This window comes from Aquarana catesbeiana, linkage group LG07 (assembly GCF_042186555.1).
Source record: "Aquarana catesbeiana isolate 2022-GZ linkage group LG07, ASM4218655v1, whole genome shotgun sequence".
Classification (NCBI taxonomy): Eukaryota; Metazoa; Chordata; class Amphibia; order Anura; family Ranidae; genus Aquarana; species Aquarana catesbeiana.
Genome location: NC_133330.1, coordinates 173,349,550 through 173,369,255, shown reverse-complemented (window position 1 = coordinate 173,369,255; position 19,706 = coordinate 173,349,550). Strand labels below are relative to the sequence as shown.

Genomic DNA, 19,706 nt, shown 5'->3' with positions numbered 1-19,706 from the left:
TATCATGGGTTTAGAAACTCAACCAGCGTTATTCACAAAAAGATAGGAGGTCAGCTCTGCAGGGGATATGTTCTCGGGGATGCCCCCGATTTTAAAATTGTTCCTGCGAGACCGGTCTTCTAAGTCCGTTAGCTTGACATTGACACATCTTAATTCTTCCGTTTGATGCTTATGAGAGTCCACCAGTTCATAACAGACCATGGCAAAATTACTCATTTGATGTTCAAGAGTATCTGTGCGATAGCCCAGGTCATCGATCTGAATGTGAGACATTGATTTGCTCATGTCTTTCCTAAAAGTCTCTTTGGAGAGAGAGGAGCATATGTTTGAGTGCATTTTCAGACACAGGGTTATCAGTGGCGGGCAGTGCAGCTAATGTATTAGCCTGTTCTTTTTCAGAGTATGGGTCACTGTCCGCATTAGGGGCTTGGTGGTAAGTCTGATGTTTTTTACTTACCGGCCCCTGGTGTGATGGAGAGGCATGTGGCGAGGATGCTGCTCTCTTGGTAAGGTCTCTGGTGCGGGTGTCCCTCGGAGCAGAGCAGTCCATGTTTTCTGCAGTGAGAGAGGCGCCATCTTGTCCGTTTCTGAGCCGCGGGCCAGTGAAGAAGTCTGTCAGTTTGTGGGGCTCCGCCGGCTTATTTTTCCGCTGTGTCATATTCGGAGGTGTCTCCGGGAGCTGTGCAGTCAGGCGGTAACAAAGTGCGAGTGGAGAGGCTGTAGTGGGTAGATCGGCTGTTTGAACCCCTGTGCTGTGAGAGAGGGAGACTTATGCGGCCAAGCTCCGTCCCCTACGCACAAGGTTTTTATCCGCTCCCTCCTAAGACTGTGGGAACAACTTTTTGCTCTGTTCCCCCTATGTCTTGGCCTCAGCCAATACATTTTTTTGTGGACTTTTTCGTATGTAGCCCTGGTGACCTTTTTCCTGCTGGCCAATATGGTGTCTGCTACCTTATCTGACAGCCCCCTTTTCTGCAGCATTACCCTCTCCAAAATAAGGCAGAAAGGTTCATCAACTTGATGTTCAGGTGGCTGAATGAACCCTGTGTTAAGAGATTCAGTATGTCTTATAAACTCAGGTGTGATTGCACGCTCATATTTTTGAGGTGGCTGAAACAAGCCCTTTGGGGCCAGTGTGGGGCAATCAGGATGAACCGTTGCTCCCCCCACCCCCCTTGATCTTTTGAATCACTATGAAAATCTGGATGGCCGGAGGAGATGCGTAGCATAGATGGCAGGACCAGTCTTTGTTGATCCTTGATGCAAACAGGTCCACCTCGGGTGTCCCCCATGTTTGGGTGATCCAGGTGAAAGTCGACTGATCTAGAGACTATTCCGTCTGCTTTACTGCACTCTGGCTTAGATAATCTGCAAAGGTTTTTACTACACCTCTCCGGTGTACCGCCAAAACAGGCTTTATGTTCACTTCTGCCCAGGTCAGGATTGTATCATTCCTTGCAAAGCCCAGATACACCACCGATTGGCTTGGTACTAATGGGGACTTATGTATGTTTATGATCCATCCTAGTCCTTGCAGGTAGCTGATGCTTGTCTGAAGGTTGCTCACCAGGGCTTCCGCTGAATTCGCAAAATGTTTTTTTATTCGCCCACCCCCCACCCACTAAAGGGTAAAAGCTCCGCTTTAAAGTCATATAAAAAGATGCATATAGACTATATTTGAATATAGTGCCATAACAACCCAAGCCAGAAATTAAGTAATCAGTGTCAGGCCCCAGGAGTGCATCTGGTAATGCCTGAATGTGCAGGCTTTGGATTGTCTGCTGGATGAAGCCTCAGGAGCAAAGTCTCCAAGGCAATCCATATATAAAGGACAGATACCATTTGCCTCCATGTACAACTACCATCTTAATTTTTTCAAAGGGATGCAGTAGAAAGAACTGAACCCCAATTCACTATAGTACAACACATGAGAAGAAAGTGTTCTGTATAATGCACCATCATACAGAAACTTCTGGAGTGAAGCCTGCTTCCGAAAGAAGGCCATTAGAAGAATCACATAAAGTGATAGATTGTGAAATGCACAGACACAGATTGCAAATGAATGTTTATATGTGAAATTTGCTAACAAAGGAAACCTAGTAGAGCTGCAGCCACTAGAGATCCTGCCCCCACTTTATCCATTTCATGTGTATGCTCATGATAGACTAAAAACACAGAGACATAGCATACCAGCACACTGCAGAACCATGAGGTCAGAGTCATGGTGTATTCATCTAAGGACAGGCATGTCCAAAATCCAGCCTGCCGGACAATCGCGGCCCGCATTCCGGTTTCGATCAGCCCACCTCACAACAGCGGGGCTGCATATGGGCACTGACCCTTATTTTGCTTCACAGTTCATCTAAAATTTACGTTCTTTTCCTGAAACTTCCCTCTTAAAGTGAAGGTGCGCATTATACGCCGATAAATACGGTATATGCAAATAAGCTCAAGCTCATCTCTTCACCACACACAGCCACAAAGGCAAGAGAATTCTTGTTGGGCAGTGTATTAGGACGAACACACTAAAAGTCGCGTACACACGAGCGGAATGTCCGACAGAAAAAGTCAGACAGAAGCTTTTCGTCGTATATTCCGATCGTGTGTGTGCCTCATCGGACTTTTTTTTTCTTAGAAAATTCTGATGGACATAGAAATAGCACATGTTCTAAATACTTCCGATGGAACCAATTCCTATCGGGAAAACCGCTCGTCTGTATGCTGTTCCGATGGACCAAAAACGACGCATGCTCTGAAGCAAGTACGAGACAACTTCCTTTTTCTAGCCCCGTCGTACGTGCTGTACGTCACCGCGTTCTGGGCGGTCGGACTTTGGTTTGGCCGTGTGTAGGCACGACTGCTGGAATGGAATTCCGTCGGAGAGACCTTCGGAATTTATTCCAACGGCAAAACCGGTCGTGTGTACAGGGCATTAGACCAAATTTTAATGGTTCAAAGAATGTCAGGCAAAATGGTCGGTCCTCAAGCATGTTCACTTAATCAAATTTGGCCCTCTTTGAAAAAAGTTTGGACACCCCTGATCTAAGAGATACACCCGATCCGCAATACATAAGCCTTTGGTAGTTATGACATTAAGCAGACAGCTGGCAGAGTCACAGGACCTAGGTATAACTTGCTCTGTGCAAACAGCGCATTATATATCTATTTGGTGAAAATGCAGGTAAAATATGTGTGAGATTGACCACACCAACTGGTGTGTATAGTGGACACTGGTAACCCATAGGTGCAGTTTGCACTCCTAGAACGGACCATAACCAAAATGTTTGGTTGGAATGGAATCAAGTATGAGTCACCCATATAGAGAAAAGTACACTGAAGTAAACCTGAATGTCTCCTTCAAGTGAAAAACAACCAAAGCCTCTCAATTCCTAAGGTCTTTACTACTCCAGACCTGCTAGTAAATGAAAGAAAATTTTAAAAAAATAATAATTTATATCCTGGTCCCTTAAAGGGGTTGTAAACCCTCGTGTTGTAATGCATCCTATGCATTAAGGTGAAAAAACACCTGCCAGTGACTGGCCTCCCAGCCCCTCGTTTTACTTACCTGAGCCCTGAAATTTCACACACCGGAGACGCGCTCTTCCTCTGCCCGGGGTTCTCGGCCCTTGATTGGATAGATTGATAGAAGCGCAGCCATTGGCTCCCGCTGCTGTCAATCAAATCCAATGACACGGGGGGCGGGGCCGAGTCCGGCATTCGTGTCTATGGATGCAAATGCTGGACTCGGGAGCGCGCTTCTCCTAGGGGGGGGTTATCTGATGTGGGGAAGAGCCGCGAGAGCCACAGAGGGACCGCAGAAGGGGATGTTTGGGGCCCACTCTGTGCAAAACGAAGCTGCACAGTGGGAGGTAAGCAAGCTATGTTTGTTATTTAAAAAAAAAACAAAAACAAGCCTTTACAATCACTTCAAGGCTGCATTCACACCTGAGCATTTTCAGCTCATAAAACGCCAACAAGCAAAATCCCATTCATTTCAATGGCACCTGTTCACATTGAGCATTTTGTCACCTGAAGCAAAACGCCTGAAAAAACACCCCAAGCTCAAAAAGAACATGAGCTTCTTTTGGGCAGATTACAGGCGGTTTTCTGCCTTTTACATTGGTGACCTGAACAAAATCGCGGCAAAAACGCTCAGGTGCGAATGCAGCCTCAAGCAGATTAAACAGCACAGTGCTTGTGCTGTGTAAATCTGCCCCCCTCTAAACTGTAAAAAATAAAAATAAAAAAAATAAATAAATAAACCACCCCTGAATATGCCACTTCCTGTATTCCCTCTCTAAACAGACCACAACAACCAGGGCTGCTCCGCCCTGATCCCCATGGTCAAAGTGCATCCCTCCGTCATACGCTGCCTGCTTTCTGCTCTCCCTCCCTCCTGCCTGTCATCTCCCTCTTTGTCTGTCTCTGCTCAGCCCCGCCGCTATTATTGACAAAAAAAAAAAAAAAAAAACTAACTATAATTGTCATTGCCAGCCCTTCTATTAGAGGCTGGCATAGCACACTATGTAAAGCATTTTTAAAAACCGAGCACTGTAAATACCGATTTTCAGCTGTCTTCAGGCCGGTAACGTGACTCGCAGCCGCTTTACTGCTATGACACAGAGCTTCTGTGGGTGGAGCCGAGTGGCCACGTGATCTCCCTGGTTGATGTCAGAGGGGGATCACGTCCCCTCCCGCAGAAACCATCCATCGGAGCTGGAAAGTGGCTGCGAGTCACGTGACCGGCTTGAAGACAGCTGGAAAAATTTTTTTTCGGTATTTACAGCGCTTGTTTTTAAAAATGCAGTTAAAAAGTGTGCTATGCCAGCCTCTAAGAGGGTCTGGCATAGACTTATACGAACGGGTTCACAAACCCTTTAAAGCTGCTGACACTGAGCCTGAAAATCTAGCCAGAGCAATCAAAGTACAACACCTGTCTGCGATAACAGGTTTGTCCAAGTAGCCCTTGCATTGAGGACTAGTCCAAGAGTCAGTCAATTATACCTTGCAGGATCCACACTAAAAATCCAGCACACAATTGAGCCCCAGACTGAATAGAGAGGAGGGTGTCTGACATCTCTTTTACAGGGGAGACTAATCCTTTTAGGACTCTTGTCAAAGTTTTTTGGCCTAGCTGGCTGTCATTTTGCCCTTACAAGAAGCACATGCTTAGGAAGGGAATGCACATTGCTGGTCTTATCCTTACAACACCGCTGCTACCACTAAATAGCATTATTTGCATAGTGGTTTGGAAAGAACAGAGGTGACCTCAGCATGCTCTGGCTTACCTCTGGCTCGCAGGCTCTGCAGGGCAAGATGGTGCAGCATCATACATGGTCAGCTTCAAGTGAGCATCCAACATATGCTCCTTAAAAAAAGAGCTTTCCTGCCTCTGCTCCAGCCCCGCCCCCAGCTGCCCTGTCAGTAGTATGGGTGGACACATACCTGATGAAAGTGTCTGGCTCCAGTGAAATTAAAGATGCATGTTCCTGGTTTAAAAAACAAAAAACAAAAAAAAAACGCTGCCTTGGCAAAACTGGAAGTAATGTCACCCACTGTAACCAATCAGGATGCACCCGGAAGTGACAGTGTGGCAAACCACACATCCGCTCATATCTCCACCAAGATGGCGTCAGAGGTCGTCGCAACCCAGGAGCAAGAAACCGCCATCTTGGTTCATCCTGTGCTCCAGATTGAACACAGCAGCTAGGAGCCAGAGCCTGGGGTAAAAAGAGCAGATGCTCCTCTGCCTCCTGGCCCTGCAGCAATGAGGGGGAGACACTCAGGTGCTGTGGGACCAATGCTAGCAGATGATGGGGGGCACGAAACCTTAGGCAAGCAAAAAAAAAAAAAAAAAAAAAAAAGGACAGAGTGATCCCCCTGGAGAGCCTCCAATCACCCGTCCTAAAGCTGCTTAACGTCTCTTGAGATTGGGTTCACACTGGTCCGACAAACGCTTCGACATTGGGAGCTCATGTAGCATGACGTGTGAAATTCAATGTTTCCCTATCCTAACTGGTCCGACACAAGTTGTTCCGACTTTAGAAATGCTCCCTGTACTACTTTGGTCCGTCTTTGATCCTACTTCAGCCGCCCATTGACTATCATTGAAGTCGGATCAAAGTTGGATCGCCGTCTCGCACGATCCGACTTCAGCATGCGACTTGTGCCCAGATGATCTTGAGGGGGAACTCCGCGCCAAATTTTAAATAAAAAAAACGGCATGGGTTCCTCTCCAAGGGTATACCAGGCCCTTGGGTCTGGTATGGACCTTAAGGGGAACCCCCTACGCCGAAAAAGACGACGTGGGGGTCCCCCCCCAAATCCATACCAGACCCTTATCCGAGCATGCAGCCCAGCCGGTCAGGAATGGGGGTGGGGGCGAGCGAGCACCCCCCCCCCCGAACCATACCAGGCCGCATGCCCTCAACATGGGGGGGGGGGGTGCTTTGGGGCCCAAAGCACCTTGTCCCCATGTTGAGGAGGACAAGGGCTTAGGGTTGTCAGAGTCTGCGGGCGAGGGGCTTATCGGAATCCTTAAGGTGGCCCCCAGATCCCGGCCCCCCACCCTATGTGAATGAGTATGGGGTACATCGTACCCCTACCCATTCACCTAGGGAAAAAAGTGTCAATAAAAAAAAAAAAAAAACACAGTACACAGGTTTTTAAAGTAATTTATTAGGCCGCTCCGGGGGTCTTCTTCCAACTCCGGGGGTCTCTCTGGCGTCTTCTGCCGGCTCCTCCGCTATCTTCTGCCGCTCTTTTGCTAGCGGTGGCCCGGACTTCTGGATCGTCTTCTTCCAGCTTCTCTTTCAGAGATGTTGACACGACGCTCTCTCCGGCTGTAATGCTGTCTATGCGCTTTGCTATGACTTATATAGGTGGTGATCCCGCCCCCTATGATATCACAGTCCCGGGGCATGCTGGGACTGTGCCGTCATAAGGGGGCGTGGTCATCGGGTGATGTTGACCATGCCCCCTTATGACAGCACAGTCCCAGCATGCCCCGGGACTGTGACCTCATAAGGGGGCAGGGTCACCGCCTATATAAGTCCATTGCGGAGCGCTCAGAGAGCATCGTGTCAACATCTCTGGAAGAGAAGAGGGAAGAAGACAAGAAGGCAGAAGTCCAGGCCACCGCTAGCAAAAGAGCCGCAGAAGATAGTGGAGGAGAAGGCAGAAGATCAGGACATCAGGAGGAGACCCCCGAAGTCGGAAGAAGACCCCGGAGCCGCCTAATAAATTACTTTAAAAACCTGTGTACTGTGTTTTTTCATTGACACTTTTTTCCCCTAGGTGAATGGGTAGGGGTACAATGTACCCCATACTCATTCACAAAGGGTGGAGGGCCGAGATCTGGGGGCCCCCTTATTAAAGGGGCTCCCGGATTCCAATAAGCCCCCCCGCCCGCAGACCCTGACAACCAACGGCCAGGGTTATCGGGAAGAGGCCCTTGTCCTCATCAACATGGGGACAAGGTGCTTTGGGGTGGGGGGCCATAGGGCGCCCCCCGCCCCAAAGCACCCACCCCCCATGTTGAGGGCATGCGGCCTGGTACGGTTCGGGGGGGGGGGGGGGGCGCTCGCTCGTCCCCACCCCCTTTCCTGGCCTGACGGGCTGCGTGCTCTGATAAGGGTCTGGTATAGATTTGGGGGGGACCCCCACGCCATGCCCATCGGCATAGGGGGTTCCCCTTAAGGTCCATACCAGACCCAAGGGCCTGGTATGCTCTTGGAGGGGGAACCCATGCCGGTTTTTTTATTTAAAATTTGGCGCGGAGTTCCCCCTCAAGATTTATACCAAACACAGTGCCGGGCATTGGCGTGGATTCAAGTCGGATCCCCGTACATTGAAAGTCGGACGCATGCCGGCTTCATGTCGCAGGGCAAAGTCGGATCCAAAGTAGGACGGCTGTCGTGTCGCACCAGTGTGAACCCGGCCTGAGGCCTGTAGAGTCAGTCTGACGGGGAGGCCTTTACATCTAGCACAGACCCTAGAAGAAAATAAACTGAATGCAGCTTCTGTTAGTCCAGAGGAAACACTAGAACGGAGGCATGCAGGTGGGAGTGAACTTGTTATAATGGTGGACAAAAGTGTTTCCTGTTTGCAGGTGGGAGGACCCCATCTCTCAGATACTACCCTGAAAGACGACTTGAGAAAACATGTAATGCTCAAAAAGGTGTGCGAACTCCTCTGACATGTGTAGGGCTGCCTGATGAAATGAACAGGCTTGCCTGGCACAGATACGTGTAATGCCTGAGGTCACATGATAGTGTGAACCTCAGCTTATACAGGTGGTTGGGGAAGTCCCCCGCCCTCCAATTGGGGGGGGGGGGGGGGGGAATCAGTAGAAAATAAAAATTGGATGTCAGTGGAAAGTTGTGCCCTAATATTGGTGGTGGAGACCAATCTGCTTCTGCTCAAGAAGTCCTGAAGTTCCTCTTTAATCTATGGATTTTTTTTCTTAGGGGGAGGGGTACTTATATAGTGCCAACAATTTAAGCAGCACTTTACATAAACAGTGGTTATAAAAAGTCTACACATTCATTAAAAAATTCAGTTTTTTTATGATGTAAAAAAAAAAAAAATATATATATATATATATATATATATATATATATATATATATATATATATATATATATATATATATATATATATATATATATATATATATATATATATATATATATATATATATATATATATATATATATGACAAAGGTAAATCATTTTAGAACTTTTTCCACCTTTAATGTGACCTATAAACTGTACAACAGTTAAAACAGCAAACTGAATCATTTTAGGTGGAGAGAAGTAAAAATAAAAAAAAATAAAATATGGTTGCATAAGTGTGCACACCCTTAAATACTTTGTTGAAGCACCTTTTGATTTTATTACAGCACTCAGTCTTTTTTGGGTATGAGTCTATCAGCATGGCACATTTTGACTTGGCAATATCTGCCCACTCTTCTTTGCAAAAACACTCCAAATCTGTCAGATTGCGAGGGAATCTCCTGTGCACAGCCCTCTTCCGACTGAAAATCTGTGGGGTGTTCCGATTCAGGTCTGGGCTCTGGCTGAGCCATTCTGGGGGGGGGGGGGGGGGGGGGGGAATATAAATCAATGATTACAAAAATAAAAAACCCACACAAAATCTGATCTTCATTTTAAAAAACTGATTTTTTGATTTCCATCAAATTTATTTTAATAAAATGCTTTTGGAGTAAAAATCTATCTAAAGATAGTTTTCTATTTCGGATACATTATTAATTGTGTCTATTCAGCATGAAATGGAGCTTAGTTATGTAGCATGAGTTTTGCAATATTTACATTTTTGGTAAACTTATTCAATGAATCCAAGCTCTGCAAGCTGAGAGAACATGCACTGCATTGATGCAACCAAACAATTTCACATTAACTATAAAAATAGGATTTTTGTACTCACCGTAAAATCCTTTTCTCTGGAGTTCATTGACGGAACAGAGCTACATTCTCTTGACCGTAGGGTTATATCTTCCTCCTTTCAGGAGAGACTAGGCAGAACACGCATTGCATGTGAAAAAAACTGAACTATACAGTTCCGCCCAGGGGGCGGTCCCTCTGATATAACCCCTCAGCCTGCCTCCTGTAGCTCAGTACGTCAACAAGCAGTATAATGTAATTAAAAGGAGGGGTGGGTGCTGTGTCCGTCAATGAACTCCAGAGAAAAGGATTTTACGGGGAGTACAAAAATCCTATTTTCTCTTTCGTTCATTGATGGACACAGCTCCATTCTCTTGACCATAGGGACGTCCCCAAGCAGTGTCATAACGAGGGGAGGGAACAGCAAAACAGAACTTCGCCTACAACCAGAAGTGCTCCCCAAACGGAGAAGTTACCCTCTGAATCAACCGCAGTAGAATCTGCGGGCAACAAATGCATCAAACTGCATGGACAACAACATGAACTTTGTCCAACAAAAGAAAAGAATGTAAATTGCAACATTATACGGCCGCCTGCAGAACTTTGCGGCCAAAGCAAGCATCCGAAGATGCGCTTACATATACCTTGTAGAACTTGGTAAGTCGCTGCCTTACACACTCGGGAAACTGACGCTTGATGTCAGAAAACCCAAGAAGTCACAATAGCCCTAGTGGAATGGGCTGTGACAGGAAAGGGGGGCACCTGCCCCTTCAAGGCTTAAGCCTGGACCACGATCTGTCTGATCCACCTGGAAATGGTAGTCGACAAGACCACTAGTCCTTTTTTCGGACCAGCCACCGAAACAAACAGTGAATCTGACTTCCGAAAGGAAGCCGTGACAGACAGATATACTCTTAGAGCACGGACCACATCCAGGGAATGGAGGGCCACCTCTTTAGGATGTATCGGCATAGGACACAGAGATGGTAACACAATGTCTTCATTGAGGTGGAAGGCCGAAACCACCTTTGGGGAAAAAAGGTTGCGGACGCAACACCACCTTATCCCTGTGGATAATCAGATAGGGCGACTTGCAAGACAAGGCTGCCAGCTCTGAAACCCTTCTGGCAGATGTAACAGCCACTAAGACCACTTTCTGAGACAGGGTCAACAAGGGAATTTCCCTGATGTTCTCAAACGGCGGTTTCTGAAGCGCCGACAGCACCAGGTTCAGGCCGAACCCCTTGCACAAAAAGTACGTAACAACGAGAGAGACGCCAGGGATCATTGGAAAAAAACAGCCAAAGCTGAAATCTGTCCCTTAACGGTGCTCAAGGCCAACTTCTGGTCCACTCCTCACTGTAGGAACAGCAGGACTCTAGCCACCGAATAAGTACGTGGGCGCCACCCCATCTCCTCACACATGGAGATATAAGCCTTCCGTGTACAATGATATATCTTCCAGGAAGAAGATTTCCTTGCCCTCAGCATAGTGGAAATGACCGAGTTCGACAGCCCCTGGTTCCTTAGCACCTGGCTTTCAACAGCCACGCCGTTAAAGCAGGATGAAGTATCGGGCCTTGTGATAGGAGGTCCTCCCGCACCGGCAACTACCAAGGAGCATCCACCACCAGGCATATCAGGTTGGCATACCAAGGAAGCCGAGGCCAATCTGGGGCAATCAGTATGACCAGGATCCCCTCGGCCTCCACTCTGCGGAGCAGACGTGGTAACAGTTTAAGTGGAGAAAAGTGTAAATCAGCCAGTACTGCTCCCATGGAGCCACCAACGCGCCTGACGCGTCTGCCCAAGAATCTTTTGTCCTGGACACGAACCTCCGCACCTTTTGATTGAGCCGAGAGGCCAGAAGGTCCACATCTGGTGTGCCCCACCACAGGCAAAGAAGCCTGAATACCTCCAGATGCAGAACCCATTCTCCTGGGTCCAGCATCGGACAACTTAGAGATAGTCCGCCTGCCAGCTTTCTACTCCCGGGATGTATATAGCCGACAGGGCCGGTACATGTCGCTCTGCCCACCGAAGGATGTGAGCGACCTCCCATGCTGTGGCCGAGCTTCTCGTTCCTCCTTGATGGTTGACATATGCCACCGCCATGGCGTTGTCTGACTGGATCCTGATCGGACGTCCTAGTAGTCTCATCGACCATGTGGAGAGGCACAGCCTGATCGCTTGAAGCTCGAGCACATTGACCGGTAACTGGGATTCCTCCCTCGACCAGAGGCCCTGTGTCGATTGCACTCCACAAACTCCACTCCAGCCGGTTAGGCTGGCGTCCGTCGTGATCACCGTCCAATGCAGTGGTAGGAACGATTTCCCGGACCGAAGGGCCAGAGATCTCAGCCACCAGAGAAGAGAGTCCCTGACTAACTAGCTCACCCGAATCTGTCAATCCAGGGATAACGGAGATTTGTCCCATTTCGACAATATCTCCCTCTGCAAGACTCTGGTGTGAAATTGGGCGTACTGTACCGCTTCGAAGGAAGCCACCATAAGGCCCAGAACTTGCATGCAGAAACGCAGCGACGACCACCTGCGGCTCCTCAACCGCTTCATCGTGGTCCTGAGAGTCTGCAGCTTGTCTGAAGGGAGAAACACTCTCGCTTCCACGGAGTCCAGCAGAAAGCCTAGGTATTCCAGGCACTGAGTCGGCACTAGCACAGACTTCTTGAGGTTCAACACCCACCCAAACTCTTGTAGAGTGTGCATGGTGATCACCACATCCTCCCTTAATTTTGAGGTGGAAACTGCTCTCAGAAGGAGATCGTCTAGGTAACCCACGATTGCGATCCCACGTTGTCGCAACAACACCAAAATTGGAGCCAATACCTTGGTAAAGACTCGGGGTGCTGAAGCCAGACCAAAAGGGAGAGCCACAAACTGGTAGTGGTCTTCCCCTACTGCAGAAACCTCTGATGCCTGAGGCATATGGGTATGTGCAGGTATGCATCCTGGATATCCAGAGATGCCAGAGAGCCCCCTGATGGGGTGCAGCGACTACGGAGTGAACTGATTACATTCTGAACCTCTGTACTTTCACAAAGCAATTGAGGGCTTTTAGGTCCAGGTTTGGACGTACCCCTTCCTTTTTGGGGACTACAAACAGATTGGAATAAAATCCCTGAAACCTTTCCGTTTCTTGAACAGGCACTATCACCTGTGCTGTGCTGCTGGCTGTATCCTGTGAGAATGCACAGGTGTCCTGGAACAAAAACCGCACTATTCTGAGCCCAGGGAACAGAGCTGTGTGGAGAAAAAGCACGCCAGGCTACAAGAAAATGGCCCCCGGGCGTCCTGTACATAGGACAAAAACACAGGGAAAATGGCCCCCGAGCTCTGGGAAAATGGCCGACATCACAACTATACACAGAGATGTACCTAGATAAAGAAGCCCACAGACACCCAGAAACACAGTATCAGGGACACAGACAGCCAGCACAGCTCCCATCAGGGATAAGACCCCCCAGAGGACCCCTGCCTAGGTACACACACCGCTAGTCTGCATCATCCCCCATGGGGGGGGGGGGGGAGCAGGGACAGGGAGAGAAGAAAGGGAAAAGAGGGACCCCCTAATCGACCTCCCAGGGAATGCCCAGCTGCTCAGTCCTGCCGAGGCAGGAAGAGCTGTACTTACCCTCCAGACGAGCTGGGGACATCCCATCACAGACCCACACCCGAGCAGTACGGAGTGCTTGCGGGCCATGGCAAACTGTAACAAAGACATCCTTAGTCCGGTCATATGTGTGCCCCGGAGCTTGGAGCTCGCCGTCCGCCCCTGGAGCCTGAGGGGCATGTCATGGCCAACCCAGCGCGTAGCTAAGGCCTGCACACGCTCGACGGCCAGGCTGGGGAGACTACAAGGATGTATATTTATCCAGCCTGTCACCCAGCCGTCTGTTGATAGAAGATCACATGACCTCAAAATCTTGCGCAAAAAAGGCAAAATCCAGATAAAACCCCCAGGACCAATGGTCCAGATAGGGAGCCCAAGTCCTTTTTGCTAGGCAGAAAAAAAACAGGCTGAGGGGTTATATCAGAGGGCCTGCCCCCTGGGCGGAACTGTATAGTTGTTTTTTTCACATGCAATGCATGTTCTGCCTAGTCTTTCCTGAAAGGAGGAAGATATAACCCTAAGGTCGAGAGAATGGAGCTGTGTCCGTCAATGAAGGAAAGAGAAAATCCCAAAGTCCAGGAATATTCCTTTCTCCCATTGTTATGCAAATCTAAGTACACTACAAACTGTATGATTGAATCGGTTCTGATATTGCCGTTTTACTAACCTGACAGCTTATAATTCTAAATAAGAAACCTTCCTTTTGTTTGCAAATATCAGAGATCCTAACTACCAGCAAGAATAAGTCCTTACATTTAAAAGAGCACCTGTCATTTCAGATCCATCATGGCAGCACCTGTTAGCGGGTATCCACTCACCTGCTGCCGCCACATCCCTCACCTTGTTGTGTCACTGCCGCATCACCATCAATCCCATTAAAGTGAATGGGACTGTCGTGAGACATCAGCGGGTCAGAGGAGCCGCTGCAGAACAGAGAACAGTTGCACTTTAAAAATTATGATTTAAATAGAGTGAATTTAAATCAAGCCTTTTTACTAGTGATTTAAATCGCGATTTAAATCAACTTGATTTAAATTAAATCCACCCTGGGCCATTCCAAAATGTTAATCTTCTTCTGGTGAAGCCATTCCTTTGTTGATTTGGATGTATATGCTTTGGGTTGTTGTCATGCAGAAAGATGAAGTTCCTCTTCATATTTCATTTTTTTAGCAGAAGGGTGAATGAATGTTTTGTGTCAATATTGACTGGTACTCAGAACTATTCATAATTCCCTCTACCTTGACTAAGGCCCCTATACCAGCTAAATAAAAAACAGCCCCAAAGCATGATGTTGCTACCACCATGCTTCACGGTGGGTATGGTGTTCCTTTGGTGACTTGCAGTGTTGTTTTTGCACCAAACATATCTTTTATAATTATAGCCAAAAAAGTTCAACCATGGTTTCATCAGACCATAACACATTTTCTCCACTTGCTTTTGGGAGACTTCAGATGTGTTTTTGAAAAGAATTTAGCCGGGCTTGGATGTTTTTCTTTGTAAGAAAAGGCCTCCATCTTGCCACTATTCCGGCAGCTGCTTTAATGTTGCTGTACACTTTTTGGCAGCCTCCCTGACCAGTTTTCTTCTCGTCTTTTCATCAATTTTGGAAGTTCTTGGTAATGTCACTGTTGTGCCATATTTTCTCCACTTGGTTACTGTTGTCACTGTGTTCCATGGTATATCTAATGCCTTGAAAATTATTTTGTACCCCTCTCCTGATACCTTTTTCACAATGAGATCTCTGATGCTTTGGAAGCTCTCTGCGGACCATGGTTTTTGCTGTAGGATGCAACTAAGAAAATGCCAGAAAAGATCTACTAGAACAGCGAAACTTTATTTGGGGTTAATCAGAGGCACTGTAAATGATGGCAGGTGTGTACTAACTCCTATTTAACATGAGTTTGAATGCGATTGCTAAATTCTGAACACAGCTACATCCCCAGTTATAGAAGAGGGTATGCACACTTATGCAACCACATTATTTTAGTTTTTTAATCCCCCCCCCCCCCCCCCCCCCAAAGATTTCGGTTTGTTTTTCAATTGAGTTGTACAGTTTATAGGTCGCATTAAATGTGGAAAAGGTTCTGAAATTATTTATCTGCGTCTCAGTTTTTTACATCACAGAGACCTGACAATTTAACAGGGATGCGTAGACATTTTATAGCCACTGTATATTGTACATTATTATCAGTCCCTACCCTCAAGGAGCTTACAATCTAAGCTCCCTAAATCACATTCATGAATAAACATACTGGGGCCAATTTAACAAAGAACTAATTAAGGCAGTTTAAACACAAAGCCAAAAATGTATTTTATTGCAGCTTACCAATCAGATGTGGAGCTGCATTAGTTTTCTTTGACTTTTTTCCTCTGTTTTTTTCACCTGGAGGCCAGTAACACACCTCCTGTATTAGTGGGACACAACTCTAGGTGATTGAACATGGGGGGCATGGCAAACAGTAGCTCTGTCCAACCTGGGGGGGGGGAGGGGGGGGTTAAAATATAATAGCAGATTTAGATACACTAAGGGCTGATTCATAAAGAATATAACTGGGTACTAACATTTACATGTAAAGTTTATCCAGGGAATATGCGATTGCCTCTTGGGGATCAGGAAGGAATTTTTTCCCCTGCTGTAGCAAATTGGATAGTGCTTGGTTGGGGTTTTTCGCCTTACTCTGGATCAACTGTGGGTATAGGATGGTGTATATGGGATTGTATTTTTTTTTTTTAATTGGTTGAACTAGAACGGACTGGTGTCTTTTTTAAAACCTGACTATGCATGCAACATATGCAGCCCAGTACTTTTTTTTTGGCATCAAAAACACAGACAGTAAGTGAGATAGATTTCAATGGCAAAGTTCACACCACTGAACCACGTTCTAGTACAGTCAACAAAATTTAGAACCTGCTGCGTGGTTTTTTTTTTGCAAATAATTGCACCGGAATGCAGCAAAATGCATCAAAACGCATCAAAAACACACCAGTGCATTACAGCTCCATGGGCGGAGCTTGTACATGTGATATCACCCTTCCACTGAGACCACTGCCCCCAGTGGAGCAGAAGAGAAGGTCTGATTTCTTGATTTACCTGCAAAGCTTTATATGTGGTCTCACTGCCTAGAATTTAGCAGCATAAAACTAGGCTGACCATACATGGTTCGAAATGATTCAAACCATTAACCTGTGAAACTATATTACCAGAAGTATTGGGACTCCTGCCTTTACACGCACATGAACTTTAATGGCATCCCAGTCTTAAGCTGGCCATACACCTATAGATTATCTGCAGATTTTCTTTGGTTAGATGGAAAAAGTGCAACAGATTTCTCCATGTTCGCTAAACTGTGTGGATGGAGGAATCTCCCACTTTTTCCATCTAACCATAGAAAATCTGCAGATAATCTATAGGTGTATGGCCAGCTTTAGTCCGTAGGGTTCACTATTGAAGTGATTGTAAAGGCCCGTTTTTTTAATAACAAACATGTTATACTTACCTCCCCTGTGCAGTTGGTTTTGCACAGAGCAGCCTGAATCCTCCTTTTCTCGGACTCCTCTTTAATGCTCCTAGCCCCTCCCTCACATCAAGTGCCACCTCAGCCAGCAGCTTTATATGGGGGCACCCAAGCCGAGTCAGAGCTCTGTGTATCCATTCAGACATGGAGCCCCAACCTGACCCCACGCCCCCTCTCTCCCGATTGGCTGACTGACTGCCATGGGAGCCAATGGTGCCGCTGCTCTGTCTCAGAGTGTGTCCCAGGCAGCATAGACATTTGTGGACATCACTGGATAGATAAGGGGCTCAGGTAAGTAATTAGGGGGGTGCTGGGGAGGCTGCTACACACAGGTTGCATCAAGATAAAAATCTGCCTTTACAACTCCTTTGAGTTGTCACACCCTTTGCAGCTATAACAGCTTAAACTCTTCTGGGAAGGATGTCCACAAGGTTTAGGAGCGTGTCTATGGGAATGTTTGACCATTCTTTCAGAAGCACATTTGTGAGGCCAGGCACTGATGTTGGACGAGAAGGCCTGGCTCGCAGTCTCCACTCTAATTCCTCCCAAAGGTGTTCTATCAGGTTGAGGTCAGGACTCTGTGCAGGCCAGTCAAGTTCCTCCACCAAAAACGCACTCATCCATGTCTTCTTGGACCTGGCTTTGAGCACTGGTCCAAATCATTTGGTGGAGGGGGGATTATGGTGTGGGGTTGTTTTTCAGGGTTTGGGCTTGTCCCTTAGTTCCAGTGAAGGGAACTCTTAAGGCATCAGCATACCAAGACATTTTGGACAATTTCATGCTCCCAACTTTGTGAGAACAGTTTGGGTATGGCCCCTTCCTGTTCCAACATGACTATGCACCAGTGCACAAAGCAAGGTATTTGATCACCACTGGGTTTTTTATTATATAAAAAAAAAAAAAAAAAAAAAAAAAAAGACTAAAAATTTTTGAAAAAAATATTTATTTTTTACTTTCTGCTATAAAACAAAAAAAAAAAGAAAAGAAAAAAAATCTAATTTTTTTATAAATTTGAACAAAGACTTAGTCTGCCATGTCCTTGGTAAAAAGAAAAAAAAATTCCAATAAGTGTATATTGATTGGTTTGTGTGAAAGTTATAGTATCTAATTCAAGCTATGGTAAAGGATACTAGAATTTTTTTTTTTTTTTACTAGCATTTGCCGTGATCAGCAACTTTATAGTGGTACTGGACTGACATCACCAGTGACACTTAGCCCTGGTTCACATTGCAGCGATTTGACATGTCAAATCACATACCAAATCAGCAGCTATTGCTGGCAATGGCACCATCCGAAATCGATTCCCAAAAGTAGTTTCTGTACTACTTTTAGCAGCTTCACGGTGTGATTTCAATAGACATCTGTGCAGAAACCTGCACAGATGTCTCTGAAATCGGCCCCGAAGTTGGGACTGACATGCAGGAATGAAATTGTGCGAGTTAAGCTGAACTCACACAATATCATTCCTGTCAGTGTAAACCTAGGCTAATACGATAACAGTACACCCAGGGATCTTCAAACTATGGCCCTCTAGCTGTTGTGGAACGTCCAATGAGGCATTGTAAAACCGAGACCCCTTTCACACTGGAACGTATGCAGGCGCTCTAGGGTTAAAAATAACGCCTGCAAACCGCCCTAAAACAGCTGCTCCATTAACTCCAGTGTGAAAGCCCGAGGGCTTTCACACTAGGGCTGTGTGCTGGCAGGGCGTCAGAAAAAGTCCTGCCAGCAGCTTCTTTGGAGTGGTGAACTCACCGCTCCTCCACCGCTGCTCGATATTGAAATCAATGGGCAGCGATGCGATAGCGGCGTTTTGCAGGCGGATTTAACCCCTTTTCGTCCGCTAGCGGGGGGTTAAAACCGCCCGCTAGCAGCCTAATAGCGCCGCTAAAACAGTGCTAAAAATAGCGCCGCTTTACCGCTGGCGGCACAGTGTGAAAGGGGTCCGGCGTTCACAGACCTGACTTGGCATAATGGGAATTGTAGTTCCTGAACTGGAGGGCCATAGTTTGAAGACCCCTGCTATATGCTGTCACTGTACTGACACTGGCTGAGAAGGGGTTGACATCTAGAGGAGATCAAAGGGTTAACGGTGTGCCTAACAATGTGTAACGTGTGTACTGTTTTTACTCTGCTTTGACACCCACGTCACATCACCGCTGTCTGTAGGAAGCCCTGTGTTTACCTCTTTTTTGTTATTCGCTCAGCGGGTTCTGGCCATAAATCATTGGCCAGGACCGGCCGATTGGCATATGCTGAAACAAATGGCAGCATGCATGCCCCCTACCCGGGAAAGTTGGATCACATACATGTTGGCAACCATCTATCTGCAAGGATTAAGCACAGGAGTGTGAAACACCTCTGGTGCCCCTCCGTGGGTTGAATGTGTGTGGCATGTCTCATTTCTATTTTTGCACAATAAAAAGAGCGTTTTTTATTCTCTGGAAGTGCCGCCAGCTCTTTCTTTTCTACCATCTATAAGCGGTAGATTGCATACCAGATTGAGTGCATAATAAATGTTTGCTTTGGGGTTTAACACTGCTTTAACCCACCAGCATGTCTTTGGCGTGTTGGAAGAAACCTGCACAGGCACAAGAGAGAACATGCAAACTCCATGCAGGTAGTGCCTTGCTTAGGATTCGAACCGACCACCCTAGTGCTTCCAGATACATTCACACTTGTGTACAGAGCCCATAAAACGTGTAGCGCGAGCACAGAGCCCATAAAACGTGTAGCGCGAGCACAGAGCCCATAAAACGTGTAGCGCGAGCACAGAGCCCATAAAACGTGTAGCGCGAGCACAGAGCCCATAAAACGTGTAGCGCGAGCACAGAACAAGCAGCCATCAGTAGCCATCACTAAATCCATGCGGTGTTGTACACAGGCTCCTGGTCACGTGTGGGGAATGTAGCACCTCATACTTCCAGCTCCTCGTGGAGGAAGTACGCCACAACTCTCCGTGAGGCCACACAATGTTCTGCCATTCACACCTACAGTACTAATACAGTGCTAAGTGCTCACATCCAACCAGACACGGCTCCCCGCTGGCTGGAAGAACACATGGAGACCTGAGGGAAGCCCACCACAAGGCAGCCGCTATAGCCCCTCACCCAGCAACCCCCCCACACACACTCTTATCCCGTCACATAGTTCCC

The 19,706-nt window shown here is 47.0% G+C and overlaps 1 protein-coding gene across 1 annotated transcript in view; it reads right to left on the bottom strand.

Moving 5' to 3' along the window:
* IVNS1ABP (influenza virus NS1A binding protein) overlaps positions 1–19,706 on the bottom strand; it is a 163,083-nt gene that overhangs the window by 143,199 nt on the left and 178 nt on the right. The window lies entirely within an intron of this gene.